Below are 21,406 nucleotides of genomic sequence, written 5' to 3' on the forward strand. Positions count from 1 at the left end.
GTGCACAAAGGATTGAGAGAAGCAGATAGAACTAGTGCAAGAAACAGTAAGTTACTGGGGTCAGACTAAGCGGGTAATGCAATAAAGTCTACATCAGGTTTACAGTGCATGTATATAAATGCACAAAGCATTGTAAATAACACACAAACATACAAATTAGAAGCAGGAGTTGGCCACTCGGCCTCTCGAGCCTGTTCTGCCATTCAACAAGATCATGGCTGATCTGATTGTAACTTCAACTCCACATTTCCACCTAGCCCCCGATAACCTTTCACCCCCTTGCTTATCAAGAATCTATCTATCTCTGCCTTAAAAATATTCAAAGATTCTGCTTCCGCCACCTTTTGAAGAAGTGAGGTCGAAAGACTCACGACCCTCTGAGAGAAAAAATTTCTCCTCATGTCTGTCCTAAATGGGTGACCCCTTATTTTTAAACAGCGACCCCTAGTTCTAGTTCTAGATTCTCCCACAATCCACCTTGTCAAGACCCCTCAGGATCTTATATGTTTCAATCAAGTCGCCTCTTACTCTTCTAAACTCTAGTGGATACAAGCCTAGCCTGTCCAACCTTTCCTCATAAGACAATCTGCCCATTCCAGGTATTAGTCTAGTAAACCTTCTCTGAAACTGCATTCAACACATTTATATCCTTTCTTAAATAAGGAGACCAATACTGTACACAGTACTCCAGATGTGGTCTCACCAATGCCCTCTATAACTAATGCATAACCTTCCTACTTATGTATTTGATTCCCCTCGCAATAAGGTTGGTGAGCTGCATCAGCAGATAACCATGTGGGAATATGATGCTGTGGTGATAACAGAGACTCGGCTCAAAAAGGGCAGGCTGGGAACTAAATATTCCTGGATACAAGGTGTTCAGGAAAGATAGGGAAGGAAAGAAAGGAGGAGGGGTGACAGTATTGATTAAGGCGAACATTACAGTGCTGGAGAGAGAGGATGTCCTAGAGGGGTCAAGAACTGAATGTATTTCGTTAGAGTTAAGAAACGATAGAAGTATCATTACATTACTGAATGTATTCTACAGGCCACCAACTAGGGAAAAAGATATAGAGGAGCAAATTTGAAAGGAAATTTCCAGCCCAACAAGGAAGGTGGCATTGCTGAATCTGCTTCTGGGAAATGAGGTGGGTCAGTGGATCAAGTGTCAGTAGGGAAACATTTAGGATATTTTGGGAACAGTGATCATGTATTTTAAGGTTTAGGTTAGCTATGGAATAGGACAAGGAGCAATCTTGAGTAAAGATACTTAATTGGAGGAGGGTGAATTTAATTGGAGTGAGAACAGATCTGTCCCAGATAAATTGGAATCAAAGATTGGCTGGCAAAATTGTAACAGACCAATGGGCTGCCTTTAAACAGGAGATGGTTCGGGTACAATCGAGATACATTCCCACAGGGGAAAAGGTAGGGCAAGCAAAGGCAGAGCTCCCCGGATGCCGAAAGAGATAGAGAGTAAGATGAAGCAGAAAAAGGGTGCATAAAGCACATGCCAGGTTGATAATACACGTGAGAACCAGACTGAACTCAGAGGGGAAGTGAGAAATGAAATAAGAGAGGCAAACAGAGAGTACAAGAAGAGACTGAAAACTAACATAAAAGTATTTATAGGCATATAAACAGTAAAAGAGTAGTAAGAGGAAGGTTGGGGGGGGGATTAGGGACCAAAAAGGGGATTTATGCATGGAGGCAGAGGGCACAGCTGAGGTATTAAATGAGTACTTGGCATCTGTCTTTACCAAGGAAGAAGATGCTGCCAAAGTCATTGTGAAAGAGGAGATAGTTGAGACTCCCTCAACTGGATTTCGATAAAAATTGATAAAGAGGAAATATTACATAGGCTGGCTGTAGTTAAAGTTGATAAATCACCAGGATCACATGGAATGCATCCAAAGACACTGAGGGAAGTAAGGTTGGAAATTGCGGAGACACTGGCCATAATCTTCCAACCCCCCTGAGATACAGGGGTGGTCCCAGGACACTGGAGAATTGCAAAAGTTACACCATTGTTCAAAAAAAGTGTAAGGTTAAGCTGAGTAACTTAGAAAAGCTTTTAGAAATGATAATCCGGACAAAATTAACAGTCACTCGGATATGTGTGGATTAATTAAGGGAAGCCAGCTGGGATTTGTTAAAGGGAAATTGTATTTAATTTGATTGAGTTTTTTGATGATGTCACAGAATTGATTTGTCAGCAAAATTAAAGCCCATGGAATAAAAGAGACAGTAGCAGCATGGATACAAAGTGGGCTGAGTGACAGGAAACAGAGAGTAGTGGTGATCGGTTGTTTTCCAGACTGGAGGAAGGTAGATAATGGGACCCCCAGGGGTTGGTACTAGGGCCACTGTTTTTCTTGATCTATATTAATGACCTAGTCTTGGGTGTACAGGGCGCAATTTCAAAACTTGCAGATGACACAGAACTTGGAAGTACTGTGAATTGTGAGGAGGATTGCGATAGACTTCAAGAGGACAGAGACAGTCTGGTGGAATGGGTGGACATGTGGCAGATGAAATTTAATGCAGAGATGTGTCAGTGATTCATTTTGGTTGGAAGAATGAGGGGATGCAATACAAAATAAAGGATACAATTCTAAAAGGGGTGCAGGAACAGAGAGACCGAGAGGTATATGTGCGCAAATCATTGAAGGCAGCAGGGTAGGTTAAGAAAGTGGTTAATAAAGTGAAAGGGATCCTGGGCTTTATAAATAGAGGAATGGAGTACAAAAGTAAAGAAGTTATGGTGAACCATTATATAACACTCAGCCTGAGCTGGAATAGTGCGTCCAATTCTGGGCACTGCACTTTAGGAAGGATGTGAAGGCATTAGAGAGAGTGCAGAAAAGTTTTATGAGAATGGCTGCAGGGATCAGGGATGAGGGGATAGACTGGAGAAGCGAAAGCTATTCTCCTTAGAAAAGGCTGAGAGGAGATTTGATAGAGGTGTTCAGAATCATGAGGGGTCTGGACAAAGTAGCTAGGGAGAAACAGTGGCTAGCACCGCAGCCTCACAGCTCCAGTGACCCAGGTTCAGTTCTGGGTACTGCCTGTGCGGAGTTTGCAAGTTCTCCCTGTGACTGTGTGGGTTTCCTCTGGGTGCTCTGGTTTCCTCCCACATGCCAAAGACTTGTGGGTTGATAGGTAAATTGGCCATTGCAAATAAATTGCCCCTAGTGTAGGTAGGTGGTAGGAGAATTGAGGGAAGGTGAGGATGTGAGAGGGGAAAAATGGGATTAATGTAGGATTAGTATAAATGGGTGGTTGATGGTTGGCACAGACTTGGTTGGCCGAAGGGCCTCTTTCAGTGCTGCATGATGGTATGACTCTAAACTGTTCCCATTGGCAGAAGGGTTGAGAACCAGAGGACACTGATTTAAGGTGATTGGCAAAAGAACCAGAGGTGACATGAGGAAAAACGTTTTTACATAGCGAGTGATTAGGATCTTTTGACACAAAAGTCCGAGTGTATCAAGCCTGTGTCCTCAGTACCTTGCTCTACGGTAGCGAGGTCTGGACAACATATGTCAGCCAAGAGCGACGTCTCAATTCATTCCATCTTCGCTGCCTCCGGAAAATCCTTGGCATCAGGTGGCAGGACCATATCTTCCTCGAGGCGGCCAACATCCCCAGCATATACACCCTACTGAGCCAGCGGCGCTTGAGATGGCTTGGCCATGTGAGCCACATGGAAGATGGCAGGATCCCCAAGGGCACATTGTACAGCGAGCTCGCCACTGGTATCAAACCCACCGGCAGTCCATGTCTCCACTTTAAAGACGTCTGCAAACGTGACATGAAGTCCTGTCACATTGATCACAAGTCGTGGGAGTCAGTTGCCAGTGATCACCAGAGCTGGCGGACAGCCATAAAGCCAGAGCTAAAGAGTGGCGAGTCGAAGAGACTTAGCAGTTGGCAGGAAAAAAGACAGAAGTGCAAGGGGAGAGCCAACTGTGTAACAGCCCCAACAACCAATTTTATCTGTAGCACCTGTGGAAGAGTCTGTCACTCTAGAATTGGCCTTTATAGCCACTCCAGGCACTGCTTCACAAACCACTGACCACCTCCAGGCGCTTATCCATTGTCTCTCGAGACAAGGAGGCCAAAGAAGATTAGGATCTGTAATGCACTGTCTGAAGGTGTGGTGGAGGCAGATTCAATCAAGGCCTTCAAAGGAAATTGGATAAGCACCTGAAGAGAAAAGGAATGCAGAGCTATGGGGAAAGGACTGGAGAATGGGACGAGATGATTTGCTCTTGCAGAGCAGGCATAGAAATGGCAGGCTGAATGGCCTCCTTCTGTGCTGTAACCATTCTCTGATTCTAAATGGTCACTTCAAGTTACTGCAAGTTCTCCTCCAAACCACACACCATTCTGACTTGGAACTATATCACCATTCCTTCACTGTCGCTGGGTCAAAATCCTGGAACCCCCTCCCTAACAGTACTGTGGGTGTACCTACACCCCAAGGACTGCAGCAGTTCAAGAAGGCAACTCACCACCACCTTCTCAAGGGTAATTAGGGATGGGTAATAAATGCTGGCCTAGCCAGCAACGCCCACATGCCATAAATGAATCTAAAAAATTAAACAGCTGCATGGAGCTAATTCCCAATAAACTGCTATTAATTTTTAATTAATTGCCTCTAAGAACAGTTGAATCATATTTCAGATTGATAGTAATAAAGAAACAAGTTCCTCAAGTAATTGATTTCCGCAAAATTTGTACTTGTTCCTTATTGGAAAGAAAGAAAAAAGGTGCATTTATATAGCACCTCTTACGACCTGAGGTCGTCCCAAAGCACTTTACGACTAATGAAGCAGAGCAAGCTCGCACAAACAGCAATGAGGTAACGGTAGATAATTTGATTTAATGATGTTGGATGAGGGATAAATATTGCCAGGTCACCGGGTAGCATTGCCCTGGTCTTCTGCAAATAGTAACATGGGATCTATATGCCCACCTAGAGGAAAGGTAGGACCTTGGTTTAATGGCTCAATCAATAGTGCAGTACTGTACCATAGTGTCAGCCTAATTTTTTCTGTGCTCAAGTTTCTGGAATTTTAATAGCCATATAGAGTCTCAAACATCCACTGAATAGGCAAATGGGGCCTTGGCTTAGCATATCATCCCATAGGTAGCACCTTCAATATTACAGCACTCCCCTAATACTGCACTAAAATGCCAGCCCAGGTTATGCTTTCAAATCCTGGACTGGGTCTTGACCCCATATCCTTTCAGAGCAAAGTGGTACAAAGTGACACAAAATCCTGTGTCTCAGTTTAACAGCCCTGACTTTGAGTATATAGCATAATATTTTAACTCACATTGCTTCAGCTCCCACTGCCTGAATTGCTATCACAGAGCGGTCCTGATAATTGGTGTCTGTTATATCATAGTTAATGACTGCATTTTATTTGAATCTATTGAACCTCACTGCTGAAAATAGGTATTGCGTAATTAATGTTCGATGTAGACCTTATTAATATAATTTAAAGAATTTATTATAAGGGATTGCTGCCTTCAAACCACTGGGACAGCACTCGATTTTGAGGTAAGTAATTCTGAACAGGCCCTGACCGTACTTGCTCCATAGTGAAAATCTTGCCCAAATTGTACGGGGAAGCATGGACTTTTAAATAGAAAGCAAAGTGCTTCAGATGATTCGAAGAATTGATAGGGTAGAAAGAGAGAAACTATTCTGATGGGGGAGTCCAGGAAAAGGGGGGATAACCTTAAAGTTAGAACTAAGTGTTCAAGGTGATGTCATGGATCACTTCTTCACACAATGGGTAATGAAAATCTGGAACTTTCTCCTCCAAAATGTTGTCGAGGGTAGGGGTCAATTGAAATTTTCAAAACTGAGATTGACAGGTTTTTATTAGGCCGGGGTATTAAGGGATACAGAACCAAGGCGGGTAAATGGAGTTAAGGTGCAGATCAATCATGATCTAACCGAATGGCAAACAGGCTCAAGGAGCTGAATGGCCTCTCCCTGCTCCTATATTTCTAAAGTAAATCAACAATAGAGAGATACTCCAGTACTGAAAACGAAGCTTCTTCCATTTAAATCCTTGTTTATATTGATAAAAAGTTTTTCAGTTATCAATCATTTTATAAACTCCATCAGAACAATTACTTTTCAAAAATACTGTTAGTCAATTGTTTAGGGTGGCACAGTGGCGCAGTGGTTAGCCTCACAGCTCCGGCAACCCAGGTTCAGTTCTGGGTACTGCCCGTGTGGAATTTGCAAGTTCTCCCTGTGACTGTGTGGGTTTCTGCTGGGTACTCCAGTTTCCTCCCACAGCCAAACACTTGCAGGTTGATAGGTAAATTTGCCATTGTAAATTGCACCTAGTGTAGGTAAGTGGTTGGAGAATGGGAGGGAATATGGGATTAATATAAATGGGTGGTTGTTGGTTGGCACGGACTCAGTGGGCTGAAGGGCCTGTTTCAGTGCTGTATCTCTCTCTTTGACTCTAAATAATATGAATCCTAGTAATCCTCATTCCAGTAATCTCAACCAGCAAGGTTGTTTGCAAAGCAGCAAGAATTCACATGGTTAACATGTTCTATTATGTGGAAAAACTTGAATCTTGTCATCTGACTTTGTTTAAAAAAAAGATTATGTGACTGGTTGAAAAGAAATTGGATTTTATGTAAACATTGTCTGGTGATTATGACATGTCATCCACAGGATAATGCACAATCAAACTGTCACTAACTTCCTGGTTCGAAAAGAGATATATATTCTTAGGTAATTCATAAAACCTTTAGTTCAGACTTGTGACCTGTTAGAAGCTTCACTTCCGATGTGCTTAAGAATGTTCTTAATCTACATGTGAAATTTACTGCACGATTGCAACAGGGGCACATAGGAGACCTTAGCTAAACCCTTTCTGGACTCAGAATGATGCATGGGTTTTCGCAAACTGGACCAACTGTCTGCTCTTACGAGGATTTGCATCTTTCTGATTTTGGCGTTACTGCTCTTATAATTGGTATTTCTCTAAAAGGTGCTGAGTTACAGGGAACAGCTGTGCATTTTCTCATGGGGGTAGGGGGCAAGAGAGAGAGATTGGGTAACCCACTTCGGGACATGGAAACGTGGATTGGCGGAGAGTTGGATCAAGAAGTCAACTAATAAAATTCCATTATTAGCTGGAGCAATGGGGCTGGAAATGCCTGCAGATTGGAGATTAGCAGTATACAGTTCTATTTATTGGGCTGAGATGGGGAGGGAGGTGGTTGGGGGTCGACCCTGTACGACTCATGTAAGTATTAGGCCTGATTACACCTTTACATACTTGTCCTTCCTACAGGTTATCTTGACACCGGTTATGCTGCGGCCTGTTGCACACCAGAATGGGCAGTAATGTATCAAGCCTTGTGCTCTTGTTTGCAAATGAAATGCTTTGTTAACATCTGCTGAAGATAGCCAGGATTGTATTTAAATTCTACTGCAATCTGTTTACAAGATCCCTGCTTAAATTCAAGGAGGGAAGAAACTCACTCGTGCTGTCAGACAAACCTACATCAATCATTGCCCACCCTCCCCCACAAACCCTGGCCTAAACTTCTGCTACACCTGGAGAGAATTTAGGAAATTGGTTTGAGATATCCAGCTCAAGCAGGTGCAGACCTTAAAGTGTTTTTTTTTTAAAACAATAAAGCATACAGGCAGAATAATAGAAAGCAGGAGTAAGTTACAAGGCTGTAATTCATTTGAGATCCTGATGATATCATAAACTGCGAGTGCATCATTCAAGTGGTTCATGAATGCCAGCAGAGCCTATTGATTGAATTATAACCTCAAAGTGGAGCTAAACACTATTGGTAGGTCATTCATTTCATTATTCACTCCCGTCAGTTTACTCACTGTGAAATGTGTTTCAGCTGTTTCTACCTTCACTTTGACACGTGTTCCATGCTCACCTATTTAGAACTATGTGAGATGCCACTGCCTATCCTGATTGCTAGGAATTATAGTGACATCGATCAGCTTTGAACTGGTGTTTTCAATGCAAAACTCACCTCCATGATATCAGCTTACTCCTAAGGAGTATTATTCACTTGCAAGTTGGCTTTACACAGGAGCTGCAAGTCTGGAGTGTACTCATGAACTCGCTATACTGAATAAATGAAAGAAGTGAGTTGTTTCGCTTTTACATCCTCTTGATGTCTCAAAGTGCTTTACAATTAATTTCTTTTTGAAGTATACCAACTAATGTAACCTAGGCAAATGCAGCAGCCAGTTTATGCACAGCAAACTCCCACACACGCAGAAAAAGAGACAAACGGCCAGCAAATCTTTTTGGTTTGAGGGACAGGTGTAGGCAAGGATACTGCTCTTCAGATAATACCACAAGGTCTTTGTGTGCACAGGTAGTTGGGGTGTGCGCTTAACATCTCATCTGAAAGATAGTATCTCAGTACATCATTCACTCACAGAATTGTCAGCTTAGATTATGGGCTTCAGTTCCAGAGTAGGGTTTGGACCTGTAGTCTTCATGACTCAGATCTGAGAGTGCAGCCAACTGAACAGAATGAAACTTTGCCAGGAGGGAATGCCTGAATACAGGTTGAAAAAAACAGTGAAAAGCTTGGCATTGATACTGAGGGAAGTGAGGGTGGAAATCGCAGAGGCACTGGCCAGAATTTTTCAGTCTTCCTTAGACTCTGGGGTGGTGCCAGAGGGCTGGAGAATTGCAAACATTACAACTTTGTTCAACAAAGGGTGTAAAGGTAAGCCCAGCAACTACAGGTCAGTCAGTTTAATTTCGGTGGTGGGGAAACTTCTAGAAAAAAAATAATTCAGGACAAAATTAATAGTCACAGGGACAAATGCGGGTTAATTGAGGAAAGCCAGCATGGATTTCTTAAGGGAATATCATGTTTAACTAACTTGCCAGAGTTTTTTGAGGAGGTAACAGAGAGGGTTTAGTTTAGAGATACAGCATTGAAACAGGCCCTTCAGCCCACCGAGTCTGTGCCAACCATCAACCACCCATTTATACTAATCCTACACTAATTCCATATTCCTACCACATCCCCACCTGTCCCTATATTTCCCTACCATGTACGTATTAGAATTAGAATATTACAGCGCAGTACAGGCCCTTCGGCCCTCGATGTTGCGCCGATCATCTGACCTACACTATTCCATTTACATCCATATGTCTATCCAATGACCACTTAAATGCCCTTAAAGTTGGCGAGTCTACTACTGTTGCAGGCAGGGCGTTCCACACCCCTACTACTCTCTGCGTAAAGAAACTACCTCTGACATCTGTCCTATATCTTTCACCCCTCAACTTAAAGCTATGTCCCCTCGTGTTTGCCATCCTCATCCGAGGAAAAAGACTCTCACTATCCACCCTATCTAACCCTCTAATTATCTTGTATGTCTCTATTAAGTCACCTCTCCTCCTCCTTCTCTCTAACGAAAACAACCCCAAGTCCCTCAGCCTTTCCTCGTAAGACCTTCCTTCCATACCAGGCAACATCCTAGTAAATCTCCTCTGCACCCTTTCCAAAGCTTCGACATCCTTCCTATAATGCGGTGACCAGAACTGCACGCAATACTCCAGGTGCGGCCTCACCAGAGTTTTGTACAGCTGCATCATGACCCCGTGGCTCCGAAACTCGATCCCCCTACTAATAAAGGCTAACACACCATATGCCTTCTTAACAGCCCTATTAACCTGGGTAGCAACTTTCAGGGATTTATGTACCTGAACACCAAGATCTCTCTGCTCATCTACACTACCAAGAATCTTCCCATTAGCCCAGTACTCTGCATTGCTGTTACTCCTTCCAAAGTGAATCACCTCACACTTCTCCGCATTAAACTCCATTTGCCATCTCTCAGCCCAGCTCTGCAGCCTATCTATGTCCCTCTGTACCCTACAACATCCTTCGACACTATCCACAACTCCACCGACCTTCGTGTCATCCGCAAATTTACTAACCCACCCTTCTACACCCTCATCCAGGTCGTTTATAAAAATGACAAACAGCAGTGGCCCCAAAACAGAACCTTGCGGTACACCACTAGTAACTAAACTCCAGGATGAACATTTGCCATCAACCACCACCCTCTGTCTTCTTTCAGCTAGCCAATTTCTGATCCAAAGCTCTAAATCACCTTCAACCCCATACTTCCGTATTTTCTGCAATAGCCTACCGTGGGGAACCTTATCAAACGCCTTACTGAAATCCATATACACCACATCCACGGCTTTACCCTCATCCACCTGTTTGGTCACCTTCTCGAAAAACTCAATAAGGTTTGTGAGGCACGACCTACCTTTCACAAAACCGTGCTGACTATCGCAAATGAACTTATTCTTTTCAAGATGATTATAAATCCTGTCTCTTATAACCTTTTCCAACATTTTACCCACAACCGAAGTAAGGCTCACAGGTCTATAATTACCAGGGCTGTCTCTACTCCCCTTCTTGAACAAGGGGACAACATTTGCTATCCTCCAGTCCTCCGGCACTACTCCTGTCGACAATGACGACTTAAAGATCAACAACAACGGCTCTGCAATCTCCTCCCTGGCTTCCCAGAGAATCCTAGGATAAATCCCATCTGGCCCAGGGGACTTATCTATTTTCACTCTTTCTATTTTCTATTTCTATTCACTCTACACTAGGGGCAATTGCTAATGGCCAATTTACCTATCAACCTGCAAGTCTTTGGCATGTGGGAGGAAACTGGAGCACCCGGAGGAAACCCACGCAAACACAGGGAGAACTTGCAAACTCCGCACAGGCAGTACCCAGAATTGAACCCGGGTCACTGGAGCTGTGAGGCTGCGGTGCTAACCACTGCGCCACTGTGCCGCTGTGATGAGGGCAATGCTGTTGCTGTGGTGTACATGGACTTACAAAAAGCATTTGATAAAGTGCCACACAACAGACTTGTAAGTAAGGTTATAGCTCATGAAATAAAAGAGATGGTAGCAACATGGATACAGAATTGGCTAAGTGACAAGAAACAAAGATACTGGTTAATGGATGTTTTTCGGGCTGGAGGATGGTTTGTAGTGGAGTTCCCCCAGGGTCAGTATTGGAACCCTTGCTTTTCCTGATGTATATTAATGACCTAGACCTTGGTGTACAGGGCACAATTTCAAAGTTTGCAGATGATATGAAACTTGTAAACTGTGAGGAGGATAGTGTAGCATTCCAAAAGGACATAGACAAGTTGGTGGAATGGGCAGACAGGTGGCAGGTGAAGTTCAATGCAGAGAAATGTAAAGTGATTCATTTTGGTAGGAAGAACATGAAGAGACAATATAAAATAAAAGGTATAATTCTAAAGGGCGTGCAGGAGCAGAGGGACCTGAGTGTACATGTGCATAAGTCATTGAAGGTGGCAGGACAGGTTAAGAGAGCGGTCAATAAAGCGTACAGTATCCTGGGCTTTATTAATAGGGACATAGAGTACAAGAGCAAGGAAGTTATGTTGAACTTGTATAAGACACTAGTTCGGCCTCAGCTGGAGTATTGTGTCCAGTTCTGGGCGCTGCACTTTAAGAAAGACATGAGTGCATTGGAGAGAGTACAGAAAAGATTCACGAGAATGGTTCCAGGGATGAGGAATTTTCAGTTATGAAGATAGATTGGAGAAGTTAGGACTGTTTTCCTTGGAGAAGAGAAGGCTGAGAGGTGATTTGATAAAGGTATTCAAAATCATGAGGGGTCTGGACAGAGTAGAGAAAGCGAAACTGTTCCCACTCGTGAAAGGATCGAGAACGAGAGGGCACAGATTTAAAGTATTTGGTGAGAGAAGCAAAAGTGACATGAGGAAAAACTTTTTCACGCAGCGAGTGGTTAAAGTCTGGAATGTGCTGCCTGAGAGTGTGGTAGAAGCAGGTTCAATGGAAGCATTCAAAAGGGAATTAGACAATTATATGGAAAGGAAGAATGTGCAGGGTTACAGAGAGAAAGCAGGGGAATGGAACTGAGTAAATTGCTCTTTCAGAGAGTTGGTGCAGACATGATGGGCCGAATGGCCTCCTTCTACACTGTAACAATTCTGTGATTCTGTGATTGATTCACTAGAGGAAGACTTTACCGTGGAGGTTTTGTTTTGCTTTACCAAACTTCACATTTTATATGAGAAACTAACTATGAACATTAAATTCCAAACATTAAACTCAGATAATGAGGGCTAAGCAGAAAGTGGCACAATGATAACTGGAATAAGGTATAGCAGCTGTTTCTGATCTTACTAATGCAAAGCGCTGTGTAATTCAACTTGAACCGAACTGTTTTATTGTAGTCTACAGATTTATTATGTGGTTAAAATATCACATTGCTGGTATTAGTAGATTCTCCTGAAGTGGAAGGATGCACATTTTTGGCCCATAAGCCATTTATAAAATAAAGATAAGAACCAGGGACTTGAACAGAGAATCTAGGCTGGCACTTTAGCGCAGTATGAGGGAGAGCTGTGCTTAATGAGTTGTGGTTTTTTTCCAATGAGACATTAGCTGAGGGCCCCCCTGCCCTCTCAGATGGACATTGAATAACTCATGGCACTATTCAAAGAAGAGCAGAGGAACTATCCCCTCTGTCCTGGGCAACAATTTATCTCACAACCAATGCTGAGAAAACAGATGATCTGGACATTTATCTCATTACTGTGTTGGGGAGCTTGCTGTGAGCAACTTGGCTGCTGTATTTCATACAATACAACAGTAACAATACTTCATTTAAAATAAAAGCTACTCCATTGGCTGCAATGCATTTTGGGATGTCCTGAGGCTGAGAAAGGTGCTATATAAATGCAAGTCTTTTTTCTTTAGGTATGAATACTGTGCCTGTTCCAGAATCAAGGAATGTAGGGAACTTCACCTAAATTCTGTTTTACAAGACATTTTCCTGATATTATCCTGTGGGCACCTTATTAACTCTACATGAGAATACTAATGCTAAGCTACATCTTTAAATACAGAACAGCAATAAGGGAGAGAGTATCTAGTAACTCATCTACTAAAGGAAAAAAAGATCAGTAAAATGCTATGGCTCAGTTGGTAGCACTCCTTCCTCGGAATGTCCAGCTTCAGGTCCACTTTAGTGCTGAATGAGTGCTGCACTGTTGGGGGTGTTGCTTTTTGGATGAGACATTAAACTGAGACCCCACCTGCCTGCTTGGATGGGTGTAAAAGATCCCATAGGCTTATTTTGAAGAGCAGGGGAGTTCTCCCTGGTGTCCTGGACAATACTTATCCCTCAACATCGCACAAAACAGGTTATCTGGTCATTACCATATTGCTGGTTGTGCGTGCTTGCTGTGCACAAGTTGATTACCCCGTTTCCTACATTACTTCAGTGATTACACTTTGCCTGTAAAGTGCTTTGAGTTGTCCAGTGGTCATAAAAAGCACTATATAAATGCAAGTCTTTCTTTCGACTAGTCACTGGATTGGAAATGCAGATTTGTTAAAAGCAGACATTGTGCGATTGATGTGCAGTCCACTACAGCGTACCGTAAGAAGCAAAATAGGATCAGGTCACATGACAGACAGATTTCAATCATTGATGTCAAACCCAAAGCTAGATAGCATGAGAACGCTTTGGTCAAAAGAGTAAATTTAAAAAGAAATCAAAAGAGTTTTTTAAAAATCAGACAAACTATTATTTAATCTATTGCAGAAAATAACCAATGAGAATGGGGAAGTTGGTAGTAGTTTTATAAAATTGTGGATTTGATTGATGCTCTGAGCAACAGTCTAACTACAGTCAATTCTGATATCACCTGAATCCCTGGCTTTGTGTCAATCTATTGTTCTAAATATTGGTCCCTGTTCAAATTAGACTCATTTGGAAACTAGGGGCTGAATTTTACCAGCCCCTCGATGCCATGCGTCACGGTGGGGGGGGGCCCGTAAAATTCAGTGGGGAGAGGCCCGCCTCGACCCCCAGTGTCGAGAAGGGCCCGCCCCATATTACCGGCAACAGGGGGGCCTCAGTGCAGCAATTTGCAATAAGATGCAAATTAACTTCCCTGCAGGCGGTGGCTGACCCGAGCCGATTTTATGGCCGCCCAACATATGGAGTTCCGCGGCGATAAACTGGTGGGGAGGGAGGGGAGGCCTAAAATTATCAGGTCGGGGGGTCGGGGTGGGGGTGGGGGGGGAGCAGCAAAAACAAACATGATTGGGTGATGGGATGGTGGGAAGGGGTGGTAAGTTAAAGGAAAGAAAGTTCAGGGGGGAAAGGTTGTGATGGAAAATTTAATGTTTTTGTAGGGGTAGGACAAATAATACATGGATTATTCATTGAGGGGATGGGAGAAGGGATTGGAAGTTTGCATAACATTTTATTGCAATTTATTTAAAAACCTGCTACTTTAAAAATGTTAATGTAAGTGATGAACTTGAAGCCCTTTAAAAATGGTGCCAGCGCCTGTGCGGTTGCCAAGAATGTGGTGGCTGCCCCCTCTACATCATCGGGGCAACCACTCTGCCCCATCTATTTAAATGAGCCCCTGGGTGTAATATCATGGGGGCTTGATGGTGGCACTACCTATCAATGCTGCAAGTAGATAAACCTTGGGTTCAATGCCAACGGTGTCAGCCATGGCTCAGTGAGCAGAACTTTTCCCTCGAACCTAAAAAGTCATAGATTCAAACCTTGGTACAGAGATTTAAGCACATAATCAATGATGACTACTCCAGTGTACTGAGGTTGTGGTGTATTGTCTGAAGTGTTGTCTTCTGGGTGCGATATTAAATCCTGTCTGTTCTCTCAAATGGGCATAAAAAAGTCCAAGGCAATATTTGAAGAAGAGCAGGAGAGCTCTCCAGAATGTCCTGACCAATATTTAATCCTCAACCAGCATCACTAAAACAGATTATCTGGTCATGTATTGCTTTTTGTGGGAGCTTTCTGTGTGCAAATTGGTTGTTGTGTTTCTAAATTACGTCAGTGACTATGATTCAAAAGTGCTGAATTTACTGTGAGGCGCTGAGGTTGTGAAAGGCACTATATAAATGCTAGTTATGTTCTTTGACAGATGGAGTGGCATTGTCAGAAAATGTCAAGACAATCTACCTGATAGACTATCTTTTGAAGGTTTTACCCTCAATGCTGTTCATTTTTTATTGAGGACACTGATCTTACCAAGCAGGAGTGGCTGAATTCTTCTTGATCCCCTATACTGATAATAGCTGACAAAAACTGCATCTCTGGCAATGAGAGTTGCTATTGGGGGTTGGCCAAGGATGTAGAGGGCACCATTCACTCAGGCTTGCCATGCCCATTTCTTTCATTGTAGCTGTTATTTCTTCTGGCACTAATGCTGCTCTAGTGGTGTGAAATCAGAGCCAGGTGTTTGGATTCACACCTCTGAAGATGAAAAACCATCCTCCCGGAGATTTCCTGATAAGCTGAACAAAACAAAATTATCACGTTTAAAGTAGTCTGTAAACTAAGTGGCTAATTATGTTTCTGCTTGCATTGCTTGAACATTAAATTTCAATCCTGAGCCAATCACAAAATAATTCTTGAATTATGAAATTATGAATATGAAAGGCACAATTCAGCATAACGGCGCCTCATCAGACCCCTTTCCTATCCTGAGTGGTGTGAAACAGGGCTGTGTTCTCACACCTACACTGTTTGGGATCTTCTTCTCCCTGCTGCTCTCACATGCGTTCAAGTCTTCAGAAGAAGGAATTTTCCTCCACACAAGATCAGATGGCAGGTTGTTGAACCTTGCCCGTCTAAGAGCGAAGACCAAAGTACGGAATGTCCTCATCAGGGAACTCCTCTTTGCTGACGATGCTGCATTAACATCCCATACTGAAGAGTGTCTGCAGAGACTCATCAACAGGATTGCGGCTGCCTGCAATGAATTTGGCCTAACCATCAGCCTCAAGAAAACAAACATCATGGGACAGGACGTCAGAAATGCTCCATCCATCAAGATCAGCGCCCACGCTCTGGAAGTGGTTCAAGAGTTCACCTACCTAGGCTCAACTATCACCAGTAACCTGTCTCTCGATGCAGAAATCAACAAGCACATGGGAAAGGCATCTACTGCTATGTCCAGACTGGCCAAGAGGGTGTGGGAAAATGGCACACTGACACGGAACACAAAAGTCCGAGTGTATCAAGCCTGTGTCCTCAGTACCTTGCTTTACGGCGGCGAGGCCTGGACAACATATGTCAACCAAAAGCGACGTCTCAATTCATTCCATCTTCGCTGCCTCCGGAGAATCCTTGGCATCAGGTGGCAGGACCATATTTCCAACACAGAAGTCCTCGAGGCGGCCAACATCCCCAGCATATACACCCTACTGAGCCAGCGGCGCTTGAGATGGCTTGGCCATGTGAGCCGCATGGAAGATGGCAGGATCCCCAAGGACACATTGTACAGCGAGCTCATCACTGGTATCAGACCCACCGGCCGTCCATGTCTCCGTTTTAAAGACGTCTGCAAACATGACATGAAGTCCTGTGACATTGATCACAAGTCGTGGGAGTCAGTTGCCAGAGATCGCCAGAGCTGGTGGACAGCCATAAAGGCGGGGCTAAAGTGTGGCGAGTCGAAGAGACTTAGCAGTTGGCAAGAAAAAAGACAGAAGTGCAAGGGGAGAGCCAACTGTGTAACAGCCCCGACAACCAATTTTATCTGTAGCACCTGTGAAAGAGGCTGTCACTCTAGAATTGGCCTTTATAGCCACTCCAGGCGCTGCTCCACAAAACAATGACCACCTCCAGGCGCTTACCCATTGTCTCTCAAGACAAGGAGGCCAAAGAAGAAGAAGAATTCCTTGTACTCCTGTAGGCAGTTCTTGCTATAATATAGTAGAATTGAAATAGTTGTTTGGTAGTACAGAACTTGAGTATTGCTGAAAATTGAGACATTTTGTCAAAGCTTTTTGTCTTGCACTCATCAGGACGATTCGCAAGAAAGAACATGTACACACATTGCGCCTGTTTCAGCTAAACAAAATAAGTGACAGCCATTCGCTGGTTCATTCCAAGAGTCAAGTAGAGAGGGTTTCAAACTGAATAGTGGGGGCAAGGAATCAAATTTGGGAAGATATGGTAAATCAAGGAGTAGAGACAAGGCAAGAGAGAAAGGTATTAACATGGGAAATGATAAACAGACTGTGACAGGAAGGAACAGAGAGTACAAATCAAACAGTAAATCAACAGATAAGCTAGAGGTGACAAAAATAATAAAAGGTCACAACTAAAGGCTCTATATCTGAATGCATGTAGCATTCAAAAACAAAACAGATGAACTGAGAGGGCAAATAGAAATAAATAAGAATGATCTGATAGCCATTACAGAGACATGGCTGCAGGATGACATAGATTAGGGCCTGAATATTAAAGGGTACATGGCATTTAGGAAGGACAGGAAGCTAGGAAAAGGTGGAGGGGTAGCTCTGTTAATTAATGATGGTATCAGCGCAATAGAGAGGGATGACCTAAGTACAGGAGACCAGGGTGTAGAAGCAGTTTGGGTAGAGATGAGAAATCATAAAGGCAAGAAGTCACTTGTGGGAGTGGTGTACAGGCCACCTAACATTAATCACACTGCAGAACGGGGTATAAAGGAAGAGATTGTCAGAAAGGTACAGCAATAATTATGAGAGATTTTATCCTACATATAGAGTGGAAAAATCAGATGGGCAGAAGTAGCTTAGATGAATAGATAGAGTGTTTTTGGGATAATTTCTTGGAACAATTCATTCCGGAGCTAGCCAAAGAGCAGGCTATACTAAACCTGGTATTGTGCAACGAGATAGGATTAATTAATGACCTCATAGTTAAGGTGCCCCTAGGTAGCAGTGATAATAATATGATTGAATTCTACATTCAGTTTGAGGGAGAGAAGAGTGGGTCCAAGACCAGTGTTTTAAACTTAAACAAGGGCAATTATGAGGGCATGAAAGCAGAGCTAGCTAAAGTGAACTGGCAAATCAGGTTAAGGGATAGGTCAATTGAGATGCAGTGGCAGACATTTAAGGGGATATTTCAGAATAGACAGAATAGATACATTTCAACGAGAAAGAAAAATTCCAAGGGTGGCACCTGCCATCTATGGTTAACAAAAACAGTTAAAGATAGTATCAAGCTTAAAGAAAAAGCTTATAATTGCGCAAAGATGGGAGGCAGGTCAGAAAATTGGACAGAATATAAAAAATAGCAAAGAATGACTAAAAGATTGATAAGGAAGGTAAAATTAGAGTACGAGAGAAAGCTAGCTAGAAATATAAAGACAGATAGTAAGAGTTTCTATAGATATTTTAAAAAGAAAAGAGTTAACAAAGTGAGCGTTGGTCCTATAGAAATTGAGTCTGTTGAATTAATAAGGGATAATAAGGAGATGGCAGATGAATTGAACAGATATTTTGCATCGGTCTTCACTATTGAGGATACAAGTAACATCCCAGTAATAGCTGTAAGTCAGGAAATGGAAGGGAGGGAGGAACTCAAGAAAATTACAATCACCAGGGAAGTGGTACTGAACAAATTGTTGGAGCTGCGGGCTGACAAGTCCTCGGGTCCTGGGTGTCATCCGAGGGTGCTAGGGTGTTAAAAGAAGTGGCTAGTGAGATAGCTGATGCAACATTTTTAATTTTCCAAAATTCCCTAGATTCGGGGAAGGTTATGTTAGATTGGAAAATAGCAAATGTAACTCCTTTATTCAAAAAGGGAGGGAGACAGAAAGCAGGAAACTACAGGCCAATTAGCTTAACATCTGTCTTAGGGGAAATGTTAGAAGCTATTGTTAAAGATGTTATAGCAGAGCATTTAGAAAAATTCAAGATAATCAGGCAGAGTCAACATGGTTTTGTGAAACGTTAGTGGGGGTTGCATATAGACCCCAAACTGTAGCGGTGATGTTGGGAATAGCATTAAACAGGAAATGAGAGATGCATGCGATAAAGGAACATCTGGGTGACATTAATCTGCATATAGATTGGGCAAATCAAATTAGTCACAATACCGTAGAGGAGGAATTCTTAGAGTGTATACGGGATGGTTTTCTGGACCAATACGTTGAGGAACCAACTAGAGAACAGGCCATCCTAGACTGGGTATTGTGTAATGAGATAGGAATAATTGAAAATCTAGTGGTGCGAGACCCCTTGGGGACGAACGACCATAATATGATAGAATTCTTCATCAAGATGGAGAGTGATGTATTTGATTGTTAGACAAGGGTCCTGAATGTTAGTAAAGGAACCTACGAAGGTATGAGGCGCGAGTTGGCCATGACGGATTGGGAAATGTTACTTAAAGGGATTACGGTGGATAGGCAATGGCAAACATTTAAAGAGCGCATGGATGAACTGCAACAATTGTTTATCCCTGTCTGGCACAAAAGTAAAATGGGAAAGGTAGTCAAACCATGGCTTACAAGGGAAATTAGAGATAGCATTAGATCCAAGGAAGAGGCATGTAAATTTGCCAGGAAAAACAACGGACCTGAGGATTGGGAGCAGTTTAGAATTCAGCAAAGGAGGACCAAGGGATTGATTAAGAAGGGGAAAATAGAGTCCGAGAGCAAGCTTGCAGGGAATATAAAAACTGACTGTAAAAGTTTCTATAGGTATGTGAAGAGAAAAAGATTGGTAAAGACAAATGTAAGTCCCTTACAGTCAGAAACAGGGGAATTTATTATGGGGAACAAAGAAATGGCTGACCAACTAAATGCATACTTTGGTTCTGTCTTCACAAAGGAGGACACAAATATCACACCAGGAATGTTGGGGAACACAGGGCTTAGTGAGAGAGAGGAACTGAAAGAAATCAATATTAGTAGAGAAATGGTGCTGGGGAAATTGATGGGATTGAAGGCCAATAAATCCCTAGGACCTGATGGTATGCATCCCAGAGTACTTAAGGAAGTGGCCCTAGAATGCATTGGTGGTCATCTTCCAAGATTCTATAGACTCTGGAATAGATCCTATAGATTGGAGGGTAGCTATTGTAACCCCACTATTTAAAAAGGGAGGTAGAGAGAAAGCAGGGAATTATAGACCAGTCAGCCTGACATCGGTAGTGGAGAAAATTCTAGAGTCCATTATCAAAGATTTTATACCAGTTGGAGAGCAATGGTAGAAGCAGACAGAGTCAGCATGGATTCATGAAAGGAAAATCATGCTTGACAAATCGACTAGAATTCTTCAAGGATGTAACTAGTAGAGTTGATGAGGGAGAGCCAGTGGATGTGGTTTATTTGGACTTTCAGAAGGCTTTCGACAAAGTCCCACAGAAGAGATTAGCATGTAAAATTAAAGCACATGGGATTGGGGGTAGTGCATTGCGATGGATAGAAAATTGGTTGGCGGACAGGAAACAAAGAGTCAGGATAAATGGGTCTTTTTCTGAATGGCAGGCAGTGACTAGTGGGGTACCGCAGGGATTGGTGCTAGGACCCCAGCTATTCACAATATACATTAATGATTTAGATGAGGGAACGAAATGTAATATCTCCAAATTTGCAGATGACACAAAACTGGGTGGGAGGGTGAGTTGTGAGGAGGATGCAGAGAGGCTTCAGGGTGATTTGGACAAGTTGAGTGAGTGGGCAAATGCATGGCAGATGCAGTATAATGTGGATAAATGTGAGGTTATCCACTTTGGTAGCAAAAACAGGAAGGCAGATTATTATCTGAACGGCTATAAACTGAGAGAGGGGAACATGCAGCAAGACCTGGGTGTTCTCATACACCAGTCGTTGAAGGTAAGCATGCAGGTGCAACAGGCGGTAAAAAAGACAAATGGTATGTTGGCCTTCATAGCGAGAGGATTTGAGTACAGGAGCAGGGATGTCTTGCTGCAATTATACAGGGCCTTGGTGAGGCCACACCTGGAATATTGTGTGCAGTTTTGGTCTCCTTATCTGAGGAAGGATGTTCTTGCTATAGAGGGAGCGCAGCGAAGGTTTACCAGACTGATTCCTGGGATGGTGGGACTGATGTATGAGGAGAGATTGAGTCGGTTAGGATTATATTCGCTGGAGTTCAAAAGAGTGAGGGGGGATCTCATAGAAACCTATAAAATTCTAACAGGACTTGACAGGGTAGATGCAGGAAGGATGTTCCCGATGGTGGGGGTGTCCAGAACCAGGGGTCATAGTCTAAAGATACAGGGTACACCTTTCAGGACTGAGATGAGGAGAAATTTCTTCACCCAGAGAGTGGTGAGCCTGTGGAATTCACTACCACAGAAAGCAGTTGAGGTCAAAACATTGTATGTTTGCAAGAAGGAGTTAGATATAGCTCTTGGGTTTAAAGGGATCAAAGGGTATGGTGCGAAAGCGGGAACAGGCTACTGTGTTGGATGATCAGCCATGATCATAATGAATGGCGGAGCAGGCTCTAAGGGCTGAATGACCTAC

General features: G+C 43.0%; 1 long non-coding RNA gene across 3 annotated transcripts in view; it reads right to left on the bottom strand.

The window, feature by feature from the left end:
- Nucleotides 1-21,406, bottom strand: part of LOC137377348 (uncharacterized) — a 188,894-nt gene that overhangs the window by 152,496 nt on the left and 14,992 nt on the right. The gene's annotated exons all lie outside the window — the stretch shown is intronic.

This window comes from Heterodontus francisci, chromosome 14, assembly GCF_036365525.1.
Source record: "Heterodontus francisci isolate sHetFra1 chromosome 14, sHetFra1.hap1, whole genome shotgun sequence".
Lineage (NCBI taxonomy): Eukaryota > Metazoa > Chordata > Chondrichthyes > Heterodontiformes > Heterodontidae > Heterodontus > Heterodontus francisci.